General features: G+C 40.8%; 1 pseudogene and 1 gene segment (V, D, J or C); both read right to left on the bottom strand.

Moving 5' to 3' along the window:
• The window catches only part of LOC117069611, a 314,331-nt gene that overhangs the window by 288,688 nt on the left and 12,163 nt on the right, over positions 1-13,480 (bottom strand).
• On the bottom strand, positions 1,874-2,447 carry LOC117069745 (annotated as a pseudogene). The gene is made up of 2 exons (XR_004431644.1): positions 2,387-2,447; positions 1,874-2,289 (listed from the first exon to the last, which is right to left on the bottom strand). The product of XR_004431644.1 is annotated as an immunoglobulin heavy variable 3-72-like (transcript).

Raw genomic sequence — 13,480 nt, 5'->3', positions numbered from 1 at the left:
CACACAGAGTACATTTTAAAAATAATAAAATGGGCTGGGCTCAGTGGCTCATGCCTGTAATCCCAGCACTTTGGGAGGCTGAGGCGGACAGATCTCTTGAGGTCAGGAGTTCAAGACCATCCTGGCCAACATGGCAAAACCCTGTCTCTACTAAAAGTACGAAAAAAGAAAGAAAAAAGATTAGCCAGGCGTGGTAGTGAGCTCCTGTAAACCCAGCTACTTGGGAGGCTGAGGCAGGAGAACAGCTTGAACCCAGGAGTTGGAAGTTGCAGTGAGCCAAGATCCATGCCACTGCACTCCATCCAGGACCACAAGAGCTTAACTCCATCTTAAAGAACAAACAAAAAAATAGTAGCTCTGTGAGAAGATGGAGATACAAGTTACCTTGACCATGATGGGCATTTCACAATGTGTATCTGATATGGTTTGGATCTGTGTCCTGGCCCAAATCTCACACTGTGTTATAATCCTCAATTGAGAAGGTGGGACCTGGTGGGAGGTAACTGGGTCATGGAGTGGGCCTTTCATTAATGGTTCAGCACCGACTCCTGGTGCTGTTCTCATGACAGTGCGTGGGTTCTCAGAAGACCTGGTTGTCTAACAGTGTGCCTGCTCCCCTTCGTCTTCTGCCATGATTCCAACTTCCCTGAGTCTCCCCACAAGGAGAAGCCACTTCACTTCCTGTAAAGCTTGCAGAACTGTGAGCCAACTAAACATCTTTTTTTTTCCCCCCAAATTACTCAGTTTCAGGCACTTCTTTACAGCACTGTGAGAATGGACTAATACAATACCAAAACATCAAGTGGTGCACCTTAACCTGTACATTTAAAAAAATAATTTATTTCTACCTCAATAAAACTGAAAAAAAATAAACTTACTCAAAGAAATACATACTTCATATTTTCTCAATAAAAGGGAGACAACATAGAAAAACTTACACCAAGGTATCTTTAACAGCTTTGCTTATAATATTCATAAACTGGAAACAAAGTCCATCGACAAACAAAATAGATCAATACATTGTCATATATTTACTTAATGGACTGTCTCAGATATAAAATCACTCTCCTTCCTCTCTCTCTCTCTCTCCACGTATGCGTGAAGACTTTGAGGTTTCATATCAGTCAGCCCATTAATTGAGTAAACGACACTATGTTGATCTAAGTTCATACATTAAATAGCATGAATTAACCTAAAAAATAGCAAAGTAGCCCCTTACCAAAAAAAGGTCTATAATGTTTGATTCCATTTATACAAAGCTCAAAACAGGGAAAAAACTAGATCTATAGTGTCAGAAATCGAAAGCTTTCCCCGTGCAGGATTTGACCACAGACACGAAAAAGACACGTGTTGAGGGGATAGACTTGATCTTCGCGCTGCCTTAGGTGTTCAGTACAAGGGTATTCACATTTGCCAGAAACTCTCTAGTGACCCATTTCATTATGGATTACTCTAATTTATATTTAGTTCGTCATCAAGTTTAATTCTTTAGGACATGTTTCAGAATTATTTTATTACAATGTTAAATAAAAATGACTACACAGGTATGCAAAGGTTTGTGTATTTATACGTATGTCTATAGATGTAAATTAATGTCGCATAACTATGTAGTTGCTGATATCAACAGATGTTAATAAAACTCTAGAGGAATAAGTGCAAATTATTAGGAAGAATTATTTCTTGAAGTTATATATTTTTTTAAAAATATCCCTACATATAACTGTAAAAATTACTAAAACACAAATATCAATTTAAAAACACGTGATAAATAACCATAATAAAATATCGCAACCTTATAAGGCTCCAGAGTTCTGAAAACACAAACCCAACTCCTGCATTTGAGAAAGGAAACCTCGCCCTGCACCTGCTCCTGGGACCTGCCCCGTCCTCAGTGAGTCCCGAGCGCCCCCTGGTGGCCCCGCGCGCCCCTGCAGGGAGGTTTGCGTCTGGGCTCACACTGACCTCGCCTCACTGTGTCCCTAGTACAGTAATACACGGCCGTGTCCTCGGTTTGCAGGCTGCTCATTTGCAGGTACAGTGTGTTCTTTGAATCATCCCTTGAGATGGTGAATCTGCCTTTCACAGACGCGGCGTATTCTGTCGTGTAACTGTTGGCTTTGTTTCTAATACGGCCAACCCACTCCAGCCTCTTCCCTGGAGCCTGGCGGACCCAGTCCATGTAGTAGTCACTGAAGGTGAATCCAGAGGCTGCACAGGAGAGTCTCAGGGACCCCCCAGGCTGGACCAAGCCTCACCCAGACTCCACCAGCTGCACCTCACACTGGACACCTGCAAACTCAGAGACACCCTGGTCAGAAACTGCCACACATATCCACTGTTTCTCACTCTCATGTCCCCTCACATATTCTAGTTATCTATAGATCACCTTTTAAAACAGCAACAGGGAAAACCCATGTCAGCCCAAACGCCATGGTAAGTTCTCTGTGTTCAGTGCTGATCACTGAATAGAAACATCTGGGAATTCTAGGTCTGGTCTATTCTCTCAGAGCTGCAGGGTCAGGGCTGGGCTGGTTTTCATCAGCTGAGGGAGGGCCCTATTTGCATGTCTCCTACTATATAGCAAGCTCTGGGGTGGGACGCCTGAGGAGAGGGCAGTGTCCAGAGCGGATGAGAGTGTCCTGGAAAACACGGGTGGTAATCCTATCTCTCAGGAAAATATAACTTCAGATTATGTGACTGTGCCTTGATAACCATTTAGTAACCATTATCTTATTTCATTTTTACATATTTGCAGAACATATTTCATTGAAGTATCAACGTGACATTTTAAATAAGATAAATTACATACGGAGCAGAGCAGTTGTGTAGTATGTCCAATATCACACATCTGGACAGAGTTAGCCCTATTATCTGTGCCTGTGCCTCTAAACACTGGAGGAGACTGCTCCCCTGAGACAACTCCAGGGCGATGTGGGACATGCTTACTGAGGTTTTCAGGATGTCCCACCTGTCATAACAACTTTATGTGATTTTTGCTTCCCTAATTTTTGAGGTGGGGCCTGGTGGTTGTAGCATGGGGGTGGATTTATAATTAATGGTTAGCACCATCCCCTTGCTATGATAGTAAATGAGTTTGCATGAGCTTTGGTTGTTTAACAGTGTGGAGCAGCTCCACCCTCACCCTTTCTTTGCTCCTGCTCACACCATATAAAGTGGCTGCTCCCCTTTTGCCTTTCACTGTCATTGTAAATTTCCTGAGGCCTCTCCAAAAACTAAATAGATTTATCATCAGGCTTCCTGTACAGCCGGCAGAATCATGAGTACATTAAACCTATTTTCTATATGAATTACTCAGTTTCAGGTATTTATTTCTAGCAATGTGAGAACACACAAGTAAACTGGACATCTCCCTCATTTCACCAGGGTCCCCTGCAGCCTGCAACATCCCAGCTAAGGAGGGGGATGGTCCAATTTCCATCACTGATACCATCGAGGTGCTGCCTCAGGCCCAGATGGTTTGTGATGGATGTCAGTTTACTAATGTTGAGTTCTGCGAGTATAATGCCCTCCTCCCCCATGCCTCAGAGATGAAGAAGCCATCCTGTGATCAACTCTCTCTACTTCTGTCTGAACCTATTTCTAAGTGTCAGCAATTCCGCAGTGGTGGAATCCCACATCGTGGTGTGCTTCCTTATTTCAGGTGGGGAAACATCTTCGGGGGCTAGTCTCTGCTGGTGCAGTTGGCCCATTTTTACCTTGGTGGTAGCCAGCATATGTGATGTGTAGAGAGGACAGGGACCCCCATGGACTTATCCCAATCTTCATCCTCTTCCCCCTAGAGCTCTTCATGGGAACTGGGTCTTAGGGTCCCATGACCATTTAGTCATCATAGCCCTAACTAATTCGCGTATGGTCAGAAATCCTTCAAATGTGCTATTCAACAAGTCGCGGTCCCCAAATCTCCATTCAGCTTCCACAGGCAGGACAGAAAGGTCTCTGATTAATCTGAGCTGGTCTGGCGTGTTTTTCTAGGAGTAGCCCTTCTTATGACTGACACACTGTAGCCTACACGGTGAGTTCTGTCTCAGTGGCTGCTCAGAGTGGAGTCAGGAGGAACCAGCCACCTGAAAATGCAACATCTTGGGCATCTGACTTTCACTTTGTAAGATGCACCCACTGAAGCTGTTCTTCCGGGACTTTTGGTATTTTGGCAGCATCGCCATACTCACGCACTGGGCTCCGTCCACCATGGATAGCAGCTGTTGTGCTCCACATAGAAATTAACAGCCTGCCCAGGGTTTCTGCAGGGGTCTCCTCTTTACAGCCATTGTCTGGGTGCTCATGAGATTTTTTTTGAACCTTTTTCCAGGTTCACTGGGTGTCAGGCCAGACCAGTATTGACTCCAGTAGCACTGGCATCACTTACAACAGGCTAAGGAAATAAACCCAGATCAGTGAACAAGACAGAGTTTATTGAGGGCTTTCACGTAGGGTGGTTCAGGAACAGCAGGCTGGACAAGAAAACTACAACCATTTGACAAAGGTATGCAGCTTATGTAGTAATTTTTACTTAACACCCTCCACCTAGCAACTTCCCTTTAACCCAAAAGGAAGAGTCTCAATCACCCCTAAATCCTGTATTCCAAGGAATAGGCCAGGGGTTTGGATGTTATTCATAGACAAAAAATGAGTCTCTGGGTACTCCACTCCTCGATTCCTTAGCTTGGAACTTGAAACGTACATTTCTTTGTTCTTTTCCATTATTCTGGCTAGGATTTTTAGTAATATGTTGAAAAGGAGTGGTGAAAGTGTGCATTCTTGTTTACGTTCTTCAGAAATATTTTTGCAACTTTTTCTCATTCTGTATGATGTTGTCTTGTTCTACATGGCTTTTTTTCCAGTTAAAGTCATTCATTTTGTCACTACCAAGTCTAGCACGTTGAACAAATCAATTGCATAGGTTTTTGCAAGATTTAAAACGATCCCAGTTCTATTGATTTCCTTAAGAGTTTTTGTTGGCTGTTGCATGTGGCTTTTATTATTTTGAGGTAGGTTTCTTTGATGCTAAGTCTGTTAAGGGATTTTTCATGAAGGGATATTGAATTTTATTGAATGACTTTTTTGCATTGATGGAGATGGTGATGGTCTTATGTTTTTTTATTTCTAGTTATGCTATATGTCAAATCATATTTATCGACGTGTTTATTTTAGACAATCTTGGCATCCACAGAATAAAACCCAATTGGTCATGATGTATTATCTTTTTATTGTGCTTTTGGTTTCAGTTGGCTAGTATTTTGGTTACTATTTTGTATCTATGTTCATTAGGGACATCTCCCTGTAACTTTTTGTTGTTGTAGTTGTATCCTTGCGTGATTTTGGTACCAAGTGATGCGAGTTTTTGTAGGTCAGGCTGGGGAAGAATCTCTTCTCTTTAATCTTTTGGAAAAGTTCCAGTAAGAATGGCACATCTAGTAAAATTAGACTGTAAATTTATCTGGTTCAAAAGGGTTGGGAGATTTTCAATTTCTAATTCAGTCTTATTACTCATATTGGTCTACTTAGGATTTCTATCCCTTCCTGGTTATATTTGGGGGAGAGGTGGTTGAATACTTCCAGAAATTTATTGATTTCCTCTAGATTTTCAGTTTATGAGCATAGAGATATTCAGTACAATAATCTTTTGGATTTCTGTGGAGTCAGTTGTAATACCACCTTTATCATTTCTGCTTGTGCTTATTTGAATATTCTTTTTTCTTTGGTTGACTGACCTAGTTAGTGCTCTATCAATTGTGTTCATCTTTTAAAATAACCACATTTTGTTTTGTTAATTCCTTATATTTTGCTTTTTTGTTTCCATCTTTTTAAATTCTGCTATGATCTTTATTTATTTTCTTCTTCTAGCTCTGGGGTTAGTTTGTTCTAATTTATCTAGTTCCTTGGAGTAAATCAATAGATTGCTAGTTTGTAATATTTCTATTTTTTAGTAGACATTTGGAACTACAAGCCTCTCTCTTAGTACTGCTTTTGCTATATCCCAGAGGGTTTGGTATGCTGTGTCTTCATTTTTCTTTGTATTTTTAAAAATTAATATCTTAATTTTATTGGTGAGCCAATGATTGGTCAAAATTGTGTTATTTGATTGTCTCATTTTTTATACTTTTAACAGCTTTTTTCCAATTGATTGTTTAGATTTTTCCCATTGCTATGCAATAAAGAACTAACATCTAGAATCTAAGAAGAACACAAACAACTCAGAAACAACAAGAAATTATAAATTACACCATTAAAAAGTGGGCAAAAGACATCAACAGATATTTTGTGAAGAAGACATTCAAATGGCGTTGGCATTTGAAGATAAAAAGCTGAACAACACTAATTATCAGATAAATAAATATTAAAACAACAGTGAGACACAAGTTTACACCAGTCAGAAGGCCTATTATTATAAAGTCAAAAAGTTATAGATGTTGATGAGAATTCAGAGAAAAAACAATTATACAATGTTGTTGATAATGTAAATTAGTGCAACCTATGTGGAAATCATGTGTTATATACCCTTATTTGTTTGGCTTATTTTACTTAATTTAAATACTTGATCATTTTATCTTCTTAGTTTGTGTATCAGACATTCCTTTATTATGATTGGTGGGTAGTATTCCAGTGAACAAAGTTACCATGATTTGTTTTTCTATTAGGCAGCTGATCAATATTTGGATCCTTTCATTATTTTTGGTCTTACTTAAAAAATCTTCTATTCAGTTTGGAAATATACATAGGTGAGATTTTTAAAATATTTTACCACAATAAAATCAACAATAACTGTTAAACAGAGAAAATGGACTTTTGCAAATTTTCTTTAATACTTCAGATCATTGAAATTTTAAGACAATCAACAAACCTGAAATCTAGAGACACACAAGTTCTTGTACAGAAAATCAAAGCGAGGGTACGCGCTGAACTGAGGCACGATTTGCCAAATGAAATACAGGCTAGTACAAGATAAAGTACACTAATATACATCGAAGTGCTTTGAGTTGAGTGTGGTAAGCATGATTTTAGTGTGAAATTCTCAAGGACCACATACTGAAGAGTTTTTCTATTCTTTTGAATCCATTTCCCTTATAGTGGGAATAGTCACAAAAATCTTCCCTTCCCAAAGTGTCTCTTTGGGGGCGTAGGAGAGCCCACGCTTCGGAAGTGCTTCCAGAGCCAACAATCTTATCCCCACTAGAGAACTAAGAAATTACTCAACAGGGGCAAACCACCAAAACCAATATTCTAAAGGCCCTGGTTGTACCCTCAGGAATTGAGATGGGAACAGAGCTCCCCATCAAGGTTCTACTGGGAAGCAGCTCCCCTCTCTTTCTTATGGAATCAGAGCCTTAGTCTGCAGGGCAGGGCAGCAGGTCTGGAAGGTGATGACACCCACGGAGAACCCTGGAGCTGTGGGAGCGAACACCTGGAGAAACAGGGGGGCTCTCCCCCAGGGGATGGGGAGCTGCTCAGAAAGGGACAAAGGAGCCCCCATGTCAAGCTTCGGGGTTCCAGGGAGGGAAGTGGAAATGACACCGCGTTGAAAACCCGGGCAGTGGAGCAGCCACTGTGCCCACCCCGCCAAGGGTGCAGGGTTCCTGGGCCTTGGGAGGCTCTGTGCAGGCTGCTCGGGCCGCCTCTCCAGGGGTCTGCCACATGTCAGGGTGACCACGAAGGCTATCACTCCTGACTGCTGGCTGGGGTCGTGATCAGTTGTGTCCCGGGCCTCCCCTGAGCACTGGGGCAATGGGGAGAGCTTGTGGAGATGTCACCCCTGCCCTGGACACTGACCAGGGCCCAGCGAGGATCAGAAGCCCCTGCCCAGGCTGCAAGGAGGGGCAGAGGGAGCTGATGCTCCACGGAGCCGGTGGGAGCCAGGAGCAGGCAGCAGCCCTGACCTCTCAGGTGCGGCTCCAGCTGCCCCAATCAGGGCAGTAGACTCGGCCTCTTTGTGCTCTCGGAGGTCGGGGAACAGGCAGGAGCCCTGCGCTCCTGGGTGCTGCTGCAGCCACCCAAACCATGGCTGAAGACACGGGCATCTCCCTCCATGGAGCAGGTAGAAACTCTGCCCCTGCAAACCGGGGGCTGCAGCCTCAGGCGCCCCTGCAGTCTCGGGGTCCCCAGGAAAAGCTCTCCCCTCTTGCATGTTCCGAAGTGCCTGCTCCCACTTCCTGGCTTCTTCCTGCTGTTGGCGCCTGCTCTGATCCTGGAGGAAAGTCGGGGGGAGCCCCCTGGGCCTTGAACTGCAGCAGGAGGCAGGAAGACTCCTGGGCACAGGGGCGGGTCCCTAGGAAGGGCCTGAAGGCTGGGGCCCGGGCTCCCAGATCCTCGGACCAGAGTCGGGACTTGTGGTGCCTTCTCTGCCCACCCATGACCACCCGTGGACCAGTGGGCACGCACTTCCTCCCCTCGGAGGTCCGTAAACACCCCTGGGCTCAGCCGGAGCAGGACAGAGGACGGAGAGACGACAGGAAGACCAGCTGCAGACAGGAGCTACTCTCTGCTGAGAACTGGGAAGACCACAGGATGACCAGCGAGGAGAGGAGCTACCCTCTCTGCTGAGAGCTGAACACTCAACCGGTCAACTCGCCTGCAGAGAGGAGCTAGTCACTGTGGGTCTCCTGTGAGAGGCTCCAATGCTTCATGAAGCTAGTCTTTGTCTTGCTCACCCTCCACGTGGCTGCATACCTCATTCCTTCCGGATGTAGGACAAGAACTGAGGCAAAGTCGCCACTGGCCACAGAGGGTTCTGGCCAGAAAAAGCAACACCCCAGTGACTCAGAAACAACCGTAGTGAATACTGTTGGCCATGGAAACATAGTAGTAATTATCTGTGTACCTAAACGTAAAGAGATATAGATAAATAAGGAAGTATAGTATTGTGGAACCACCATTGTTTGTGCCATCTGTTACTGGCAGAAACTTTGTTATGCAGCATATTACTGTATTTAAATTTCTGGGGGGAAAAAACAGCCAGCCAAGAACCTAAAATTGAAAAAACATCTCTGACGCAATGAAGGATAGAGAAATACTTCCCAGACAAAGGAAAACTGAAGAAATTCATCATCACTAGAATAACCTCACAAGAAATGTCAAAGGGTTTCAACGAGGTACCCCGTAGATTGAAACTCCTGTTTCAGACTCTGGCATCTACCATGTGATTGTTCTGTGTAGATTTGCTTTCTGCTGTCTTAGGGTTTCTCCTCTGTTGAGTCATGTCTCCCTTCCCCTCTTTATTTTAAGTCTATCACCACAATTCATATTTAGCCGAGAACAGTGGAGCCTTTGGAAGACATTTTTATCTTTCCATCACCAGGTCTAATGAGCTCTCTCCATGGGTGTCCATCTCTGTTTTGCTTTCTTGTGTTCCCGTGGGATGATGGCCTTGCTCCTATTTCAGTCCTGCCCACATTTTCATATACATGAGGCATCCTACAATCGCCACCCAGGAAAATCTGGAGGGAATGGACCCTGCCACGCACCTCATCAGCCTCCATGTGCATGGTGATCATTGCTTCAGCTTTCATACATGCTGTAGGGCTTCCCACCCAAAAGTGCCTTTCACCACCCCCCAAAACTGCAGCTCTTACACCCTCAGTAACTCTGAGACAGTTTCACATTTCTGCTGCTCTCTAACATAATGTCATGAACTGTTCCCTAGTCTCACTAAATCTATATGCAAGTCACCCCGTCTTTATTTCAAACACTTTGTGGATGGGTTCTTACACATCATGGTTCATCTTGCAGTGATTTTTATAAGTAAATGTGGCAGCGAAGTCAACTGACAGTCACACAACACCTGACTCCTGAGCCCACAGGGCCACTGACCATAACAATGGAAAATAATTAAGATATGATGAAAATATGCTACATAACTCTGAGTGCTTAAAGAAACTGTTAACAAAAACAACAAATAAAAAGTGAGGATGATGTGCAGAAAATATCTACAGAAAGGTTGTAACTAGAGTTGTGCTCATTTTATCAACAGGGTGATTTCTGAGCAACACATGAAGCTTCCAATATGGAATCGTTTTTACTGACATAACATAAAAACAAAATATCACTTTTGCGGAGTGATTAGAACAAGGGAGTGAGTTGTAGTATTCGAGGTAAAGAGGTAAACAGATGGCACACAACACTGGATCTTACGGCATTGTTTCCATTTACTGTGGAATGCACAATTCAGTAGCTCTTTATCTCAACATGACTTATTTATCAGGACTCTTCTTACTATCATTGAATTATATATCATTTGAAGGACAATAAAATATTCAGGTGACAATTGTTGTTTCTATAGTTCATGTCCAATTTAAATTATTTATGTTTTATGGGTATCCCTTGACTATTTTATGGGAGTGAAAACATGGTGTTTAGCTGTCTGTTCCTGGCTCTTTCTCTTAACATAGGGTCTTACACGTCACATGCAAGTTTCTATGAGTGACACAATTTAATCTTTCATTGCTGTGTAGAATTCCATTATGGACATATTCCACATCATCTTTCTCTACTCATCTTATATTGAACGCTTTGGTTAATTCAATTACTTTGCTACTGTGAACAGTGCTGCAATAAACATGGGAGTGAAGAAACCTCACCAAAATAGTGATTTTCCTCTGCAATATATTAATTTCCTGTCTTTGGGAGAAATGTCCAGTGATAAAATTTCTGTATCATATGATCGTTGCATTTGTAGTTATACTAACTTCTATACATCTCTCCATAGTGGCTGCATGAGTGCACATCCTCACCAACAGTGTATACATGTCCCATTTTATCTTCATCCACATTAGCACTATTTTAATCTATTTGAATATAGTTATTCTCTCTGGGGTGAGATAATATTTCATTGTAGTTTAAATTTGTGCTTTCCTGATTATTAGTGATGGTGAGCATTTTTTCTCTAATATTTTCTGGCATCTTGTGTATGCTTCTTTGAAAAACGTCTGCTTATTTGGATTAATTGTCCATTATGAAATAGTATTATTTGTATTTCTGTGGTTGAGACTTTTTTTTGTCTGCTATGTTCTGGATATTAATAGCCTGTTTAATTAATAGTTCAAAATACATTTTACCATTTTTATGTTATCCAGTATTTGGATTATTTTACTGTGTAAACACTGTTTAATTTGATAAAATTTAATTCATTTGTGTTTTATTTAGTTGACTGTACTTTTGAGGTCTTATTTATAAAATAGTTTTCCAGCCCGATTTCATGAAGCATTATTTCTAAGTTTTTAAGAGCAGCTTTATAGTTCTGGGTCTTCCATTTGAGTATTTAATTTATTTTGATTTTATTTTTATATACGGTTAAATGTGGGAATGTAAGTTCATTCATCTGTATATGGATATTCAGTTTTCCCAACAAAATTTATTCAGGAGACTTTTCTTTTCCCAATAAATGTTTTTGGTGCCTCTGTTGAAAATAAATTATCTATAAATGTCTTTGTTTCTCTACTTTTTTCCATGGATTTTTATGCCAGCACTATGCTGTTTTTGTTATTACAGTTTTATAATGTTTTTTGAAATCTGGTTGTTGATATCTCCACCTTTGTTTTTTATCCACAAGATTGCATTGGCCATTTGGGGTATTTTCAATTGTATACAAAATTTAATAATGCTTTTTAATATTTCTGTGAATAATGTCATTGGTATTTTCATAGAGATGACATTGAATATGTAGATCATCATGTGCATTATGGTCATTCTAATGATGCAAATTATTCCAGTTCATGAATGTAGATTTCCTTTTTATTTTGTGTTTGTCTCATTCAATTAATTATATCAGTGTTTTATAGTTTGTTCATTTACAGATTTTCACCTCCTTGGTGAAATGTATTCCTAGTTGTTTAATAGTTTTTGTAGTTATTGAAAATGGCATTTCTTTCTTGATTTTTTTTACCTAGTTTGTTTGTGTGTAGAAACCCCACTGATATTTCTATGTCTATATTGTATCTTGAAACTTTACTAAATTCATCAGCTCTGAGAGAGTTTACAAGAGTCTTTAGTATATATATGATTATGTCATCTGAAATTAGAGGTAATTTGGCTACCATTTTTCTAATTTTAATCTGCTTTATTTCTTTCTCTTGTCTAACTGCTCTGGCTAGTACCTTCAGTACTGTGCTGAATAAGTGCTGAGAGTTGGCATCCTTGTCTTTTCCAGTTTTCAGAAGGAAAGCATTAAACTTTTTTCTGTTAAGTGTGAGGTTAGCTATAAACTTGTCATGTGGTCCTTACTGTGTTGTTCCTTCTTTCTATATGTAATTGAGAGATTTTTCATGAAGAGGTTTTGAGTTTTATAAAGTGCTTATTCTGCACCTATTAAAGGAAAAATATGTTTTTCATCCTCATCATATATATGTGATATATCATGTTTATTCACTTGTGTATGTTGAAGCATAATTGAATCCCTGGGTTGAATTCAACTTTGTCATGCTGTATCGTTATCATTATTATTGTTGTTATTGTTATTATTATTATTTAAATGCTGTTTGATTTGCTGTGCTAGTAATTTGTTTTTTTATTTATGTTCAATAGGATATAGATTTTTTAAGTGAGTCCATCTCATTACTTTTTATTGGTCTGTTAAGGCTCTCTATTTTTCCTTTTTTTACCTTGTTAGGTAGTATATGGCCAGGAATTTATCCAATTCCTCTAGGTTTTCGCATTTATCACATAGAGTTATTTACTATAGTATTTCTTAATTTATTTTAATTCTTGGGTATCAGTTGAGACATCTTCTGTTTTTATCTTATTTATTCATGTCTTAGCTCTCTATATCTTTTGTTAGCCCAGCTAATGGCTTTCAGTTTTGCTTATCTTTTTTAAAAGACTATTGCTATTTTAATATTTTCTGGTATTTTTAGTCTTAATTCCGTTTATATCTAATCTGCTCTTTAGTGTTTTCTCTTTTTTTTTGTTTTGTTTTGTTTTGTTTTTTTGAGACGGAGTCTCGCTCTGTCGCCCAGGCTGGAGTGCAGTGGCCAGATCTCAGCTCACTGCAAGCTCTGCCTCCCGGGTTTACGCCATTCTCCTGCGTCAGCCTCCCGAGTAGCTGGGACTACAGGCGCCCGACACCTCTCCCGGCTAGTTTTTTTTTTGTATTTTTAGTAGAGACGGGGTTTCATCGTGTTAGCCAGGATGGTCTTGATCTCCTGACCTCGTGATCCGCCCGTCTCGGCCTCCCAAAGTGCTGGGATTACAGGCTTGAGCCACCGCGCCCGGCCTGTTTCACACATTTTTATATTTTCTTCTTAATGTCTTCTTTCGCCCATTGGCCATGTAAGAGTGTTTTGTTTAATTTTTGTGTTTATATTGTTTTGAAATTTTCTCCAGTTTGGGTGGTGGCTCACACCTGTAATCCCAGCACTTTGGAGGCCAAGTCTGGTGGATTCGTTTAGGTCAAAATTTCAAGACCAGCCTGGCCAACATGGTGAAACCCGCTCTCTACTAAACGTACAAAACTTATCCAGGAGTGCCTGGG

The sequence above is a fragment of the Trachypithecus francoisi genome, unplaced genomic scaffold (assembly GCF_009764315.1).
Source record: "Trachypithecus francoisi isolate TF-2019V2 unplaced genomic scaffold, Tfra_2.0 Lachesis_group3, whole genome shotgun sequence".
Classification (NCBI taxonomy): Eukaryota; Metazoa; Chordata; class Mammalia; order Primates; family Cercopithecidae; genus Trachypithecus; species Trachypithecus francoisi.
Note: the sequence above shows the minus strand (reverse complement) of the source record. Positions and strands in the feature narration are given on the sequence as shown.